Genomic DNA, 17,246 nt, shown 5'->3' with positions numbered 1-17,246 from the left:
TAGCTAACACTGGTTCCCAGAACCTCTTCCAGAGTGGTCTCCTCTAACACTTCAGGCAGACCCCCAGGGGCAATCCTCAGTACTCATGACCTGTGTAGGCTTTCTTGGGCCTTTAACCCTCTCGCTCTCCGCTGGTTCTCGGCACACCGGATCCCCTCAGCTCAACTCAGCACTCTCTGGATTCTCAGGCAACACCCCAAGATATCCGCTTCCTCAGACAGGAGACAAGACAGCCGTTCTCTCCCACCTGGGACTCTGCTCCCGCCAAAGGCACCCAGTCACGCACTTCCCACAAACGTATACCCACTCCCAGAATCCCTTGTGGCATAATCTGCCTTCTGGGGTAGTTACAAGCCTGAATGTGTCCCCTGATTGGGTTTCCTCCACTGCCCTATGAGAAGCCTCTCACAGGGACCAGTGGGGAGACTCCCTTTTCAGTAGGCACACCTGGAAGCCATGACACCCTAGCAAAAAGAAAGCATGGCCCTGCTGTAAGGCAGACAAGGCCCACTATATATTTGCCTAGCACCTATCTGTAGGGTGCTACACCTTATTGAATTAAAGATGTGTGCAGAAAGTGTTTTTTAAAAAAAATCCAAGCTCTTTTTTTATGTTAAAGGTCAAAAAAACAAAATAGATACAGCATATACAGTATCACTTCATATAGAATGCACAAACATGTATAGATACAACTGATTAGAAAAGATTATATTCCATATAGCAACTGTTGAATCTATTGCTGCAACTCTGGAGGAGTTATTTTAGGGTAGAGGGGAAAAGTAAAAAGTTAATCTGTGCATGAATTCAAAAGGTGCAAACATAAGTGAGAAAAACAGAAAATAACTAAAGATTCTATAAGGCGACTTAGGCGAGAATATCAAAAGCCAGAATACTATGGGAGATAATGTCAACATTGATTACATCTGCTGCAGCCTATCCGTTACCAGTTGTGAGGGGATGAACCCTGGTGAATCTAGACACCCCTGCCAAACCAGCTGAAACTTATGTATGGCATTATGGTGGCGGTACCATAATGCCATGGTGGTAAGCAAGTTGCTCTCTCAGTAGTAAAGAATTAACATACTCCTGTGCTACTAAAAATTATAAGAAAAATTATCTTTTTTTTCTGGTCTGGACATGCTACAGAGCTGAAACTTCACAGGTACACTTTCTAGACCCCCAGACACTAAATCCAAAAAAAGTCCAAAAATCCAAAAAAAGTCATGCCTGCCTCCAAAAATGCCCGATAAATGCCTGCAAGAAAAACGCCCAGGTGGAGAGAAGCCATATGCCTGTGCTACTAAAAATTATAAGAAAAATTATCTTTTTTTCTGGTTCTGGACATGCTACAGAGCTGAAACTTCACAGGTACACTTTCTAGACCCCACCAGACACTAAATCCAAAAAAAGTCATGCCTGCCTCCAAAAATGCCTGCAAGAAAAACACCCAGGTGGAGAGAAGCCATATGCCTGTGCTACTAAAAATTATAAGAAAAATTATCTTTTTTTCTGGGTCAGGACATGCTACAGAGCTGAAACTTCACAGGTACACTTTCTAGACCCTCCAGACACTAAATCCAAAAAAAGTCATGCCTGCCTCCAAAAATGCCCGATAAATGCCTGCAAGAAAAACGCCCAGGTGGAGAGAAGCCATATGCCTGTGCTACTAAAAATTATAAGAAAAATGATCTTTTTTTTCTGGTTCTGGACATGCTACAGAGCTGAAACTTCACAGGTACACTTTTTAGACCCCCCCAGACACTAAATCCAAAAAAATTCATGCCTGCCTCCAAAAATGCCCGATAAATGCCTGCAACAAAAACGCCCAGGTGGAGAGGAGCCACTACCCTGCTCTATTAATAATTATAAGAAAAATTATCTTTTTTTTCTGGTTCTGGACATGCTACAGAGCTGAAACTTCACAGGCTCACTTTTTAGACCCCACAGACACTAAATCCAAAAAAAGTCATGCCTGCCTCCAAAAATGCCCGATAAATGCCTGCAAGAAAAACGCCCAGGTGGAGAGAAGCCATATGCCTGTGCTACTAAAAAATATAAGAAAAATGATCTTTTTTTCTGGTTCTGGACATGCTACAGAGCTGAATCTTCACAGGTACACTTTTTAGACCCCCCAGACACTAAATCCTAAGAAATCTCATTTTATTTTTTTCAATAATTGGCTATCAAAAAGGACAATTTTTAGGAACTTTTTTTTGTGTGATTGAGCATGACCCAGAACCATCATATTCTGATTGAGCATGACCCAGAACCATCATATTCTGATTGGCCAAATACAAAGTCGTACAAAGTCGTCTATCATACAAGTCGCGCTGAATACGCGCAAAGTCACGCTAAAAGTCGCGCTAACAAGTCGCCCCTTATGAGGCGACTTAGAGGTCGCGGCAGTGTGAACCGGCTCTAAAATGTATGTTTTTGTTGAACTAACAGTTATACAATGAGAATCAATGGTTGACACTTGCATTGAAATATAAATAGTACATTGTTTGCTAGCTCTCACAAATTCGTGCTTGTTAGGCATTCACACCTTTTGGAACTCACTATATATATAGCACGAGGCTAAAAGGAAATGAGAGTAGGTTTGTGACTAGTTTTCTAGTCTGGGCATGCTCAGTTGTGTCAGCACAGAGTCCTAAAAACAGGGTGAATTTATCTCTTCTCAGACTTTCAAGCATATTTCTGCTTTCACAACAATATTTCTAGATATAAAAGCAGATCATCTTCAAACAATATACCACATGTTTAGGAACCATTTAATTTATGATATTAAGCTCTAAACATTATTTCCATGTGCAATTCACCTGCTTTTAGCACGACTACTGATTTAGACGGTCACTGATTTATGCGACCTATATTGAATTTGATTTTGTGAGTAAACATTCACTGCATGCTATAGCAAATATCGTTTCTGACTAGTTTTAGTCGTTTGTGATCATTTGTTCTCCTATTTGCTAAATAGGTTCTATACTGAATTAGGCCCGAAGTATCATAATGGCTAAATACAATATTTTTGAGTTAAAATCAATAATTTACATTGAATCAGCACATGATATCGCTAATTTACATTTTTGGTTGCCTTATTCACACAGAACAAATGTACTTTTGATTCATTGGGTGAATGGCCATTCTTTATTAATCAACTCCACAGTGTCTTCAAGAGAGTCGATTTTCCCTTCTTCTATGCTATTTTTTTGCTTGGATTGAAAGATTTTAGCTGCTGGTAGAGTCACGCTATACATATTAATTCCTGGAAGTCTTTCCAGTTAGCCTACAAGCGCAGGTTTTCCCAGGTCATAAACTGGGGATCTATTTATGACCTCCTGTCGGCATTGACTACCCATCTTTGTTCAGTTACACATGACTCTGCTTTTCAGGTCAGGCCAGTATATCTTGGGTTTCCTTACTGAGTATTGGGACCAAAGCAGGTGCACTTCACCAGACTCCATCTATGTAGATTCAGTTTTTTGTTGTGGTTAGCACAGGATTCGGTGCAAACCAGTATACAGTATCTTTAAATTTCTTAAAGAGTTATCGGGGGCAGAGCTGTATCAGTTTTTTTCTGTCTGCTTCTCTGAAGCATCACTTTCTGTCTGAATTCCTCTGTACTTGGATGGCTCTGCTGTTGGTAAATTTAGGATTGCATTATGATGCCACACATCAGGAGCATAGCATGTATTCTGACAGTTTTGACACAGCTCTCTGTATGCTCATGCTTCTCATAGTGACTATATGCTAAACAAAGTGATGCTGTTGATGTTGGATAGCAGGTTTTTAAGAGCAGCATACAATTTATTAGCTGCCAGGGGTTAACTGGGCGATACTGGGGACACCACATAGTGGGTCCTTAAAGGGGTTGCAGTTTTCTGCTCTGCAGTGAGGTGCTTTCACACAGCTGAATGGGAACAGTATCAGCAATAGAAAGTGGAGAGCTAACACCCTATGCTCAGAGGAATTGCATATGACTGTAAATATTTTTTGTGATCATTGCATCTTGCCTGCAGGGACAGTTGTCTCACAGCTATACTTTCTCAGCTGGTCCATAATTATTTCGTAGGAAGCTGTATACTTCTGTTTTCTGCAGGTGCAATCTATTTTGGAATTTGCCCTATATCTGGCACCCCACCAAATCCAGATTCATTTGGCACTATGTACAAGGTTGACCTTGGTACTCCAGTAAATTGTGCCTTCTGTGCTTCAACTGATCGTGTTAGATCTGACTCTTGCATAGTTGGGTGCTCATTTTTCCTTCTGTCTCACAGCAGACATGTTCTGCTGTTATGCAATGTTTTGTAGTTTCTCCTGTTTTTAAGTCGAAAAACACTGTCACCTTCCCAGTGTTGTTTGACACAGATTTGCCTAATTTTTTAACTTATGTCCGGGATCCTTTAGAAGCCTCATCATACCCAAGTCCCTTTCATCTTTGACAGAGGAAACACTACCAGTAGAATTCCATACAATAGTTTTTCCTTTCGCCTAAAAGTAGGGAAATTGTGTCCCTTCTCCTTGAGCAATGTGTACCACTTTAAAATGAGAGGATTTCTCATCCAGTTGATTGTGTTGACCAGAGGATTGTCAAAATCTTTGTGAAATGGGACACTAGACGCTACAGAGCTTTTGCAAAGGTCCTATCCTCCGTTTCAGTGTCTTTGGGTTCAGTCATTGGATACTTGGTTGATCTGCTGCTGCATGTTCAGACCACTTTGACCTTGGACTCCAAGATATTAATGTCAGTGCGGACCTTGGAAGACAATGGATAAATCATGCACTTTGAGATGTTACCTCTGATTGTTATGACACTTGGAGTACTTGGATTGGCTGTACTCAGACCCTGCTGTAGTGTTCTTTGAGCACTGCACTCGCCTAGGCACCCTTGGTGTAATGCATGACTTAGTTACAGAGTGCTTTATAGGTCTAGGACTGTGGTGCACCTACTGGTTGAAGCATGTCTGCCCCTGAAACTCCCTAAGTAAGGCACAGGTGTCAAACTGTGGCCCTCCAGCTGTTGCCAAACTACAAGTGCCATGAGACATTGCAAATCTGACAGTTACAACCATGACCCCCAAAGGCAGAGGCATGATGGGACTTGTAGTTCTGCAACAACTGGAGGACCACAGTTTGACACCTCTGCCCTAAGGGGTTATGCCTGCCGTAGTGGTTAAGTCTGTCTTTTATGCAATTGATGCCCTGTGTCTTGCCTATCCAGACCACTATTGGTGAGTAACAGGGCTTGTGCCTGCCTTTGTAGGAGCTGCAATCCTTCTGAGTGTATTCCCTCTCTCTATTCGGGGGCTACAGTGTGTGCTGCTACACTTAAAAATTGTGTTGGAGTGCTGCAACACATTTCTAACTTTGTCTTATTATACACCTTTTTCAATATTGTTAGTTGCAGCATACTTAGTTTGGCTCCACAACACTTTTCAGATTTCACAGGAGTATTGTAAGAGCTGTTACACTATTGGGTGGTAACCCTGTCTTCCACATGCTACTTGTAGTGCTATCTTCCTTGTTTGTCCTGCCTTATGCCCCATACACACGTGCAGATTATCTGCAGACTTTTGTCTGCAGACTTACCAAAACCATATAATATGAGGTCAAACCTAAACACTTTCAATTTGTATGCAATCCGGCAGGCCCTTGCACTACATAGAAAAGGTAAGTCTGCAGACAAAAGTCTGCAGATAATCTGCACGTGTGTATGGGGCATTAAAGCCTGCTACTGTGGCCATGTCTGTCTGCCAGACTTGAGTGTCTGATCCAAGAATAAAGCCTAGAATCCCATGTCGATCTTTACGAATCCTTCTGTCTTCCAACAACTGGAGCTCAAATGTTTGCCTATGGACAATCTGTGTAAAAAGTGCTCTTTGAAGAGGAACGCCTCTCTGATAAATCTCTGGACAGATTTATCAATGATTTCAGGGGGAGAAAGAACACCCTTTTTTTGTAACAAAAGGAGGCCAAGCTTCAAACTGGTAAAACTTCTACCTCAAAGACGATAAAACGCTTTTAGTTTCTTCCAAGCATACAAGGCAAAACCTGGAATTTAGTTCTGCTGTAGGCCCTGGACTCCCAAGACCTCTAAGCCAATGAACAGGTTCTCCTCACAAATGAGGGGGCACCTCCACTTGGTGTTGCCTCCAGATATTTCAGACATTTTGGATCCAGAACATTGTATTCAAAGGCTACAGACTGGAAATATTGTATTTACCTCAACCCTGCTTCATTTTATTCCACTTGCCATTGTTCCACAAAGATTGGTGGACCTTTATGCTGCTCTGGCACAACTCCCCTCTCAAGTGGTCATAGCCATTATCCTGGAAATGGAGAGGTTTCAAGGTTTCTATACAAGCCTGCTCACCATCTCCAAAGCAACATGGGACATCTACATCATACTGGATCTGTAGCTCCTCAACATCTGCCTCTGGGTACAATAATTCCACACTAAATCTGCCAAGTTGGTCATTGCTTAGTTGCTTATCCCGGTTTTCCGGGGGATGCCCCCATCAACGCTACCTGCACTTTGCTGTGGGCATGCAACATTACCAGTTTGTTGCCCTTCACTTTCGCCTGTATGCTGCACTTTGCATCTTCACCAAGGTGCTAGCTCCTGTTCTTGCTTTGCTTCACTCTCAGGGCATCCCTATACTGGGATATTTGGACAACCTTATTTAGAGGGAACAGTCAAAACTGAAAGTAGACCTCCTGGCTTCCAGAAACAAACTGATCAGATCTTTCTTCAGATCTAGGGAGCCTCAAGTCTTTGCAGTGAATGCTCTGGTGACTCTGTGGGGCGTTATTTTACCAGATATATTCCTTTCTTTCTATGAAACTCCTTCCTAGCCTAATCAAGATGGAGGGCATTCTAGTGAGTCTGATGACACCAAACTATCCCAGGAGAACATGGTACGCAGATTTCGTCAGACCTGTAGCAGGCTATGCATGTCCCCCCCAGATCCTTTTTCCCAAGTACTGGTTTGGCACCCTTATTCTCTATTGCTAAGGCCTTCATAAAGGGTGTCACTCGCATTATTCCTCCTGTATATTCCCAATTACTCTTTCGGATCGCAGTCAGGTTCTGTCAGTTCTTCAGAATCCATCCTTTTAAACTAATAGGGATATTTTTTTGTCTGCCCTTTTTGCAGTTTCCTTTTTCTTTACCACCACTTCAGCAAGGCAAGTCTTTGAGTTGCCAGTTTTAACTTGTAAACCACTCTTTCTTGTGCTGTGCTGTCCTAACGATTGCCCTGGAGTCACAAACTCTGACCGAGTGGGCTAAACCTTTGCTCAATGACCTGGAGGGCGAACAGCTTCCCCCTGCCTTTGCTGAATTGGCGGAGCAGTTTGTCCAGGGGCTGCAGTTTGTCTGCAATACCTCTTTGGATACGGCTCCCCTGATTTCTAGGCTGTCTGTTTCGGCAGTGCTGCTTAGGCGTGTATTGTGGCTCAAGTGATGGTCTGTGGACAAGACTTCTAAAAAAAGCCCTGACTGATTTACCTTTTCAGGACGATCGCCTGTTTGAGGCTACCCTGGATGACATCATTAAGAGTCTTACAGGGGAGAAGAGTACCTTTCTTCCACAGTCTGGGAATGGTAAAGAACCTTATCACAGACATGGCCCATCTTTTTCAGCTCACACGAAGCCCTCAGAAAAAGGGCTCAAAACCTTTCAAGTCGTCCCCGGGAGGCTCTAAGCGGTCCTTGTCTGACAAGCCAAGAGCGGGATTCTTTAGACCTGTGGACAAGGCTCCTTCAGCATGAAGGTATGCTCTCACCCATGCCTGGGGTGGGGGGACATCTTCGCTGGTTTCCAGGCCTGTGGACCTCCTTGGTAAGTGACAAGTGGGTCCATGAAGTGATACACTCATTTCTTTTGCATGTGTGCGCTATTCTTTTTTAATATGCATGTCGCTTGGGTCATATCTGCACCAGCTTTAGAAATACATGTTCAGGGTTTGCTCCCCCAACTTTTTGCTTGTTTATTATGTATTCGGTCTGACCATACTTCTGAGGTTGAGCACCCCACCCCCCGCCCCCCCACACACACACCTGTACTCTATCAGTGTCCACCATCAAGTAGATATAGGAGGAGTCCCTTGCAGTGCATTAGCACATCTCTCCCAGCAAGAAGTGTTGTCTCCAAGGGTTAGAGAGGCTGGATTCATCCTTTTTTATTGATAGTGTAGGACCCACTGACAATGGGGTACTTTGACGTAGTGGTGGGCTTGATCACGATATGGCCATATGGTGGGACCAAATCCCCATTTTTATTTATGGATTGTCTTCATATTTGATAGTCATTTCTTTTACATGTGTTCGCTATTCTTTTTTAATATGCATGAAGTGATACTGTCTGGTTACAAGATAGTTTCAATCTTGCCCTCCGGAAAGGTTCTTCCCTTCCAATGTGCCCAGACCGATTGCAAGCTCTCTTTGGAGTGGTACAAGACCTGCTGGTTCAGGGTGTGATTGTCCCATTCCGGTATCAGAATGTTTTCAGGGTTTCTTTTCAAACCTGTTCACGGTCCCAAAGAAGGAGGGCAAGGCACGTCCGATTCTGGACCTCAAGGCCCTGAACTGCTTTGTGTGGGTACAGAAGTTCAGAATGGAGTCCATTTGCACGTTGCATATCTACATCAGGGGGATTTTCTTGCCTCTGTCGACATCAAGAATGCTTACCTGCACATTCCAGTATGTGCCAGACACCAGCACTTCCTCCGTTTTGCTGTAGGAGAAGAGCATTATCAGTTCGTGGAGTTACCCTTTGGTCTCGCCTCCCCTTCTCGGGTCTTCACAAAAGTGTTTGCCCCAGTTTTGGCATTGCTATGTCAGCGGGGGATTGGGGTACTGAGCTGTCTGGATGACCTCCTCTTGCAAGCAGAGTCCTCTGCTGCCTTGATGGACGACGTATAGATCACTATACAGACCCTGAAGGAGTTCAGTTGGCTTTTAAATTACCAGAAGTCTGCTCTAATTCCATCCACAAATAGGATTATCTGGGTTTGACTCTAGACTCAGCTCTAGCCAGAGTGATCCTTCCTCTAGAAAACTCCAGAAGTTGCATGCTGCGATTCATCTCCTGCTGTCCAGCAGATGGTCCTTTCTCCAGTCTTGCATGCAGGTGCTGGGCTTGATGGTATCTACCTTCGAGGCGGATCAGTTTGCACAGTTCCATATGAGGTCCCTTCAAAAGGAGATCCTGGTCAAATAGGACAAGTGTCCAAAGCCTCTGGACAATCCGATCCGGCTGAGCTGGGAAATAAGGGGGTCTCTGATCTGGTGGCTTCGCTCTCCAGCTCTTGGGCAGGGTAAATCCTTTTTCCGCTTGCATTGGACAGTGGTCACCAAGGATGCCAGTCTGTCCGGGTGGGAAGGTGTCCTGGGACTAAGCTCCGCTCAGGGTTGTTGGACGCTGGAAGAGTCCAGACTACCTATCAATGTATTGGAACTTCGGGTGATCAGGCTGTGCCTGGATCACTGGATGGATCGACTCTGGGGGCTTCTGGTGCGTATTCAGTCAGACAGGGCAACGTAGCCTATGGCAATCACCAGGACAGAGCAAAGAGTGTGTTGGCAGCCCTGGAAGTAGCCGGCACCCTCCAGTGGGCAGAACACTTCCTTTCCGGCCCTCTCCGCCGTATACATTCCAGAAAGGGAAAATTGGCAGGCGGACTATCTCCGTCGGCAGGCGTAGGAACAAGGGGAGTGGTTCCTTCACCTGGACATGCTTCATCAGATATGTGTCCGATGGGGCACCCCCAAGGTGGATCCGTTGATGTCCTGGCTCAACAGGAAGGTGCCGAGGTTTGTCTCAAGGTCACAGGATCCTCTAGCAGATGCCACAGATGCTTTGGTGGCCCCGTAAGGCCAGTATCATTTTGATTTACACTTTTCCTCCTCTCAAGCTTCTGCTGCGGTCATTCTAGTGGCCCTGGACTGGCCTCGTCGGTCTTGGTACGTTGACCTAATGCAGCTGGTCGCGGACATCCCTTGGAGACTGCCTCTCAAGGAGGATGTACTGTCCCAAGGGCTGATCTACCATACTGCTTTACAGTCATTGGCTTTGATGGCCTGGCTGTTGAAAGCCAGGTGCTGAAGGATAGAGGTTTGTCTGGATCGGTGATTCCAACACTGCTGAAGGCTAGGGAGTCTGCCCCCGGGAAGATATACCATCGTATGGGGAAAGCGTACATTTCGTTGTGTGAGTCTCTTTGGGTTCTTCCTCGCTCCTCCTTGGTGGCTCAGATCTTGACCTTCCTTCAACGGGGGGGTTAAACAGAAATTAGCCTTGAGTATCATAAAGGGCCAGGTGTTGGCTTTGGCGGTCTTCTTCCAATGACCCCTGGCCACGCACTCCCTGGTGCGTACTTTCATTCAAGGGGTTTGACATCTGACTCCACCGGTGCGGTCTCCTCTACCACCTTGGGATCTAAACTTGATGCTTTCAGTTCTCCAGAAGCCTTCCTTTAAGAATATTCGGGAGATTCCCCAACTTATGCTGCCTTTTTCGTGGCTATCACTTGTCCTCGCAGAGTGTCGTAACTGGCAGCGCTCTCTTGTCGTACCCCCTTTTTGCTGGGCCATAAAGATAAGGTGATTTTTTGCCCATATCCCTTGTTCCTTCCTAAGGTAGTCTCTGATTTCCATTTGTATGAAGACATTGTGTTGCCTTCCCTGTGTTCCAGGCCCAAACATCTTAAGGATTTTGCTTTGCATGCCTTGGATGTGGTTCGGGAGTTTTGGGTGTATTTGGCACCCACTGAGTCTTTTTGGAGGTCAGACTCACTGTTTGTGATCACGAATGGACTACAAAAAGGGATGTCCCCCTTTTCTGCGACCATTTCCAGATGTATCAGACAGACGGTGACTCAGGCCTATCCTGTCAGTGGTCAGGTTTCCTTTTTTCCCTGTAACTGTCCACTTCACTCGGGGGCTTAGTGTTTCTTGGGCCTTCTGTTATCAGGCATCAGTGGCACAGGTTTGCAAGGCGCCCACTTGGTCGTTGGTGCACACTTTCATTAATTTTACAAAGTAGATGTGTTGGCATCTGCGGATGCTTCCTTTGGCTGTAAAGTTTTGCAGGCTGCTGTTTAAAGGGTCTGTTTCCTCTTTGGGGGTATATTGTTCAAGTTGGGCTCCAGTTGCTGTTTGTTGAGCTCCTGTTTACCTGGTTGCTATTGTATTTAGCCTTGGGATTTTTTGTTGTCCGACCCCTCATGTTTGGCACTACTTGGGGACAAGAAAGAAAATGGGATTTTTGATTTACTGTAAAATCCATTTCTCTGAGTTTATTGACGGACACAGCACCCACCCCTCTATAGAGTTGTATTACTTCTGACACTGCTTGTTAAAAAACTGTGGAAAGGAGGAGTATACCACCTAGGACTGCCCGTAGGTCTAGCCAAGTCTTTTTTTCTGCCAAGTGTCCAACTCCTGTAGGGGCAATATAACCCTGTGGTTCTGAATACTGGAGGGCCGTGTCCATCAATGAACTCTGAGAAATGGATTTTACGGTAAGTCAAAAATCCAATTTTTTGGTGAGTCAGAAATCCTATATAATGTACATATAAACAGAACCATCTTCTCTGCCATTAACCACTTAACGACCAGCCACGTAGATCTACGTCGGCTGACTTTGAGTGGTTATACCGGGATGATGCCTCTAGCTAGAGGCATCATCCCGGTACCGTTGTTTGAAGCCGACGGTCGGCTTTCCGTCAGTAACGATCGAGCACCCAGCCGGCGCGTCCACCGGCTGGATGGAGTCCCGATGAATGCCGGAAACGGCATCGATCGGGTCTCCGATGACGTAACCCGGAGGCGGCGTCCATGACGTCACATCCGGGTTACTGTGCTGCAAAAGGCGGCAGATTTGAAAAACGGCTGTATGCAAAAATGCAGTTTTCGCCATTTTGCATACAGGGAAGTGTAGTGGAGGGGTCTAGGGTCTTTTAGATCCTCGATCCCTCCATAAAGTGTACCTGTCACTACATATTGGTGTCACAAGGGATGTTTACATTGCTTGTGACAGCAATAAAAGTGATCAGATTTTTTTTTTTTTTTTTAAAAAACCTGTAATAAAGTTAAAAAAAAAGAAAAAATAAATAGGAAAAAAAAAAAATTTAGCCGCCCCGTCACTGTTAGCTCGCACACAAAAAAAACGTATACGCAAGTCGAGCCGCAAATGAAATCGCTGTTCAAACCACACATGTGAGGTATCGCCGCGATCCCCAGAGCGTGGGCAATAATTTAAAAAAAAGAGCTACACTCTAACTCTAAACTGGTTACCGTTAAATAAATTTAAAGCGTTGCAGATTGAGATCTCTATTGACCGTAGTTTGTCGCCATCCCACGGGGGGGGGGGGGCGCAATTTTAAACCGTAACATGTTTGGTATCTATTTACTGGGCGTGACATCATCTTTCACAATATACAAAAAAAATAGGCTAACTTTACTGTTTAGTATTTTGTAAATGCAGTGAAATGTGATTTTTCAAATTTTTTCCAAAAAAATGGCGTTTTAAAGACCGCTGCGCAAATACCGCGTGACAAAAAATTTTGCAATGACCGACATTTTATTCTCCAGAGTCTTTGCTAAAAAAATATATATAATGTTTGGGGGTTCTAAGTAGTTTTCTAGGAAAAAATACTGGTTTTAACTTGTGAACAAAAAGTGTCCGAAATAGGGCTGGGGGTAAAGTGGTTAAAGTTTGATGTCAGTAGGAGTATTTTGTAATGAACTGAAATTTCATTGAAGTATACAGTATTTACACGTACAATTTTGTTTACTTTGTTTCTTGTTTAAAAGTGCTGGCAATGTTATGTTTCTCATTCTATCACATCTTGCCCTTAGGGATACCTGTGGGAAGAGTTTTAAATAATAGTAATAGAAATAGTTATCAGTCTTTTATGAAATTGGGGTAGGAGTGTGAAAACTGCATAGTGTGAATAGTAAAAATGTTAAACACCCAACGGGAGCGGGGTTCTTAATCCCTTGTGGTAGAGGTGGACTTCCCAATCATATAATGTTTGACACCCATTCAATGTGATCACATGATTGGGAAGCCCACCTCTGACACCTGGCTGTAAGAACCTCACATTTATATGGAAGATCCTCTAGTGTAGGCTAAAATGCAATGTTTGACCATTTTGTCTGGATTATGGGACTAAGCACATAGCAGGCCTATGAAAAGGTCATAAGGGCGAATGGCTAGTCAATACTGTTGTCTGTAGGCTTGCTGCAGCTGATTTATTCCCTTAGACTGATTTAACATTTTCTGTTCCTTACTGTCTCTGTGTGGGGGCATCTTGCTAGAGAAGTAAAGCTTTGCTTCTAGATCTCAGACCTGCTCTTCTGATCCACACAAAAAATGAAGAAACAGTAGACCCTCAGAAGAACAAGGAGCACAGTGCTTCCATCACCAGATCTTACTCTAATCTAGGGAGAATAGTAGGCATTAGAGGAAGGAGTGAGTGGAATATGCCTTGTATGATATCACACTTCAGATGTGCAAAGAGTGAAGCTGCAAGTACAGCAATAAATCACATGCGTACAGGTATTTTTAAGGAGAAACTTAAAGGGGAACTAAACTCATTGATTTAACGGTTTCCCAAAAGTGTTACATTCAAGGCATGTTGTGAATAATACTGGTCACAGTTGCTAGTGCAGGAAATGATCACATATACAGTACAGTACCATGACAACTGCAGATCAAACAGAGGCAATTTCCTTGGCTGTAAAGGACAGTAGGTTGACTTCTTTTTTTTTTTCCAAACAATTTTAAGGTTGACTTCTAGTATAAGATAAGAGGTTGTTTTTTCAGAATGCAGCTTAGACAATTTGTCTTTCTAAATGTTCCTGATAACATAGTGAATCTTCTTTTTATGTATAGTTCAAATTTATAAAGTAAATTAGTGTGAATATACAGTATACTGTAGGTATGCATAGAGGTCCCATAGAATAACCTACCTCATTCAAACTTCCCAAATTTCTACCTTATTAATTCATCAATGGATTGATCATGAATCATCAAAGACACAAAAAAAGACAAACAAGTTCTAGTGAGTGGGCAAACAAAAATAAGGTGTAGCTGGAAATCACACTCTATATTGTAAAGGTCTGCACTGTCCTCTTAAGGGTGATGGATAAACTCTGCTCAGTGCAGAACTTTACATAAAGAGTACGGTTTCCAAGTACACCTTAAGAAAAGAAAAACCCCTCCAAAAGTAGGAGAGGACAGGAGGAGGTATAAAAGCAGAATTTCAGTTTTAAATCACTATAGGAAAATGTCGGTTTATGTAATGATGCACATTACATAAAATGTTTTTTTACTAGTGCTTTGCATCCATCTTTCCATTTTTTTTTGCATTTTTCCACTTTTTTTTTCACTAGAACTTGTTTGTCTTTTTTTTGTGGCTTTGATGATTTATGATCAATCCATTGATTAATTTTAATTTAGTGACAGTATGGCCTTTAACTAGGATGAAGTGCTACTGCCATCCACACCTTAAGGAAACAGTGCACGCTCTTTCCCTGTAGTGCACCAGATTGGTGCACATTGCCATGTCAGTGTTTTTTGTGTAATTATTATTTATTTTGACCCCCTGTGGAGAATAATATGCTAAGTGACATCTTAAAGACCAGTGGAGTTGTATGGGCATATGATGTGACATGTGGATCCATTTGGACTTATACACCAATCCAGGCTATATAATTCCTAAAGGGGAAAACGTATTTTGACCTAATTTTTATAGGTCAATGTATCAGGTGAACAGTTTGTGGTAGAGGAGCGTGGAGCATTTGATGATTCACCATAGATTTCAATTTTTGTTTTTTCATTATAGTAGTATTTTCAGAAGTGTGGTAAATTTTGCTGCAGCAATGTATTGTGCAAATTGTTGGTATGTTACGTGTGGAACACTGGAAGAGTATAGTGGCAGAAGTTGTGTTTTTAAAATGAATAGATCACAGTAGGGAGTCATTTTTTGGTATCATGTTTGGAATTTTTCGGTGGTTGCGCAGGAGATTACATTTTTTAAATTTGGGTCATTAATGATCGGGCGTCTAGAAGGAAGAACTCCAGGCGACAAGTAAAATCAATCTGTGAACTGCTAATGCTATCAAGTACATTGCAACTGTGCTGATCTCATACAGCCAGCTCATTTTAAATCCACTTGTTGGGGTGACAAATAGCAAATAAAAAAATATTGCATAAAGAATTGTGACACAAGGTTAATTGTAATTGTATATTAAAAATTACCATTCCTTTTCAATCTGTAGCACTGTCATTTTCTGTAAAATGCAATGCAATATGGCAATGTGGAGGCATTGTTTACAAAGATGGTGTACAGAATGCCTCCAAAAATGTAATTTCTCTTACGTCCTCCGACAGTCGCCTCCTCCTCTATGTCATCACTATTGGGTATTGACTTCCGCTCCACAGGAGTAGCTAGGCATAAGACTTAGTCAAAAGAACAAACGCATTTGCATATACACACCCATGGGGGCTGTCCCACTGGTTAATACCCCCCTGCAGTGACACTCCCAACTCAGTTTGTTTCTGCCTAGCATCAGGAGTAGTTAGGCTTTCCCTGTGCTGGGGCTACAGTCTCAGCCTTTCTAATCTTTTTTATTTGATTTTCTTTGAAAATTTCAGTTTTTTCTTTGATTTACTAGCTGTTTATTTTGTCAGCTTTAGTTTTAGTCGGATCTTCGGATGAAGATGGATTCTTGCGGAGCTGGGATTCGGACTGACCGCCCTGGTTCCCCAGGGCAGAGGGTCAGAGGGACCCCCAGCCCGCCATCGAGCGTTCAGCCATGTGTTCGCCCTGGCATTATGAACGACCCATCCCTGCTCGCAGCAGGGATGCAGCCTGTGAGGTGGTCTTGCTTTTGTGATTGACTTACTGATTTTCCCAGACCATGTGCACTAAGATTTGAATCAAATTTTCCCTGCAACAGAAATGTCATTTTTGATGAGATACTCCCAATGGAAAATCATGTTTAAAGGGATGCAGACCATGACACTTTCCTCATTAGAACCCTGCAAGTATAGCAGCTGATTGATAATCATAAAATCCCTCCCATTCACATTATTTTGCACATGAAAACAGACAGCTATTTTTTCAGAATAACAAAAGGTAGGAATCTGCAACAAAGTTTGCTAAAATCCTTGCAATGTAAATGGATCATCCAGAGGGGAATTTTTTTTTTTTCCATAACAAAAGTGGAGCTTCTCTTTAAAGCAGAACTGTAGTCCCTTGCTTCCATTCTAGCTTTTGCTAGATGCTGCTGAATGAGTTTCTGAAGACAGGTCGCCATATGCACTGATCCCACAAGAACTCCTGACCAAAGCAAACCTCCTGTTCTGTTGAAGTTGGTCTGCCTCTATAAATGCTCTTTCAGACAGCTGGTAAGCTTATTGCCCTCTGAAAAGGGATTTTGGTGGATTGCTTTTCAGAAGGTGGTAGAGTAGCAGCTGGCAGACATTCAGGAGGTACTACTGCTGTCTGCCTCTTTTGATATTTGTTTTTTGCTGAACGACAATTTTACATTGCAGCACCATGCCACAATTGCAAGCCGATCTCTCAGACCTAGTGAAAGATGCAGCGGCGTGGCATGTGTATAGAACTGTCAGACTGTAATGTTAGAGTTTTGATGGGCAACTTGGGGGGGGGGGGGGTGTGAGAGTGAGGGCACAAAACACAAAAGCACGGCTAAGCTGCCTCTTTTTACTGACCTCTAGCTGCTAGCGTGAAAGTGCCCTCACATCCTTTCCAAGCACTCATCATACCAATCTAAACACGACTTAAACAAATCATAATATTCAGGCTGTGCTTGTCTACCATTACAAACAGAGGCTCCTTTGGAAACCCTCTAACTAGATTTGTTAGTTTAAAGTGTATGGTTTATAAATGTGACGTGTCTTTACCCATCTGTGAATTTTTCATGCACAATTCACAGATATGGCGCCACAACTTATTAAACTGGAGGCTGATGTTTTTTTACTTGTGTGCCTACAGACTAGTCTGCTTTACAGTCGTTTAATACGTGTCTGTCTGCTCTGATTGTGTTTAAAATCTCATGTCACTAGCCACCAGGAGTGACAAATGCTTTTTATACATTACTTACAATATCTGCATTCTTGTAAGCTCATCATTTAGCTCTTGTGTCATCTGAAGGCAGTGCATAGTTGTGGCACAGAGAAAGGATATGATCTGAAGCATGCACAGTG

General features: G+C 43.1%; 1 protein-coding gene and 1 pseudogene across 7 annotated transcripts in view; both read left to right on the top strand.

Annotated features, from left to right (window-relative positions):
- The window catches only part of LOC309569851 (piggyBac transposable element-derived protein 4-like), a 49,251-nt pseudogene extending 42,832 nt beyond the window's left edge, over positions 1-6,419 (top strand). Inside the window, exon 2 of the transcript in view lies at positions 6,269-6,419. The product of the transcript in view is annotated as a piggyBac transposable element-derived protein 4-like (transcript). The remainder of the gene's footprint in view (positions 1-6,268) is intronic.
- DPF3 (double PHD fingers 3) overlaps positions 1-17,246 on the top strand; it is a 491,728-nt gene that overhangs the window by 172,268 nt on the left and 302,214 nt on the right. The window lies entirely within an intron of this gene.

The sequence above is a fragment of the Pelophylax lessonae genome (genome assembly GCF_965119305.1).
Source record: "Pelophylax lessonae genome assembly, chromosome: 13".
Taxonomy (NCBI): domain Eukaryota; kingdom Metazoa; phylum Chordata; class Amphibia; order Anura; family Ranidae; genus Pelophylax; species Pelophylax lessonae.
The sequence above is the reverse complement of the archived record's forward strand: the minus strand, read 5'-3'. Positions and strand labels throughout refer to the sequence as shown.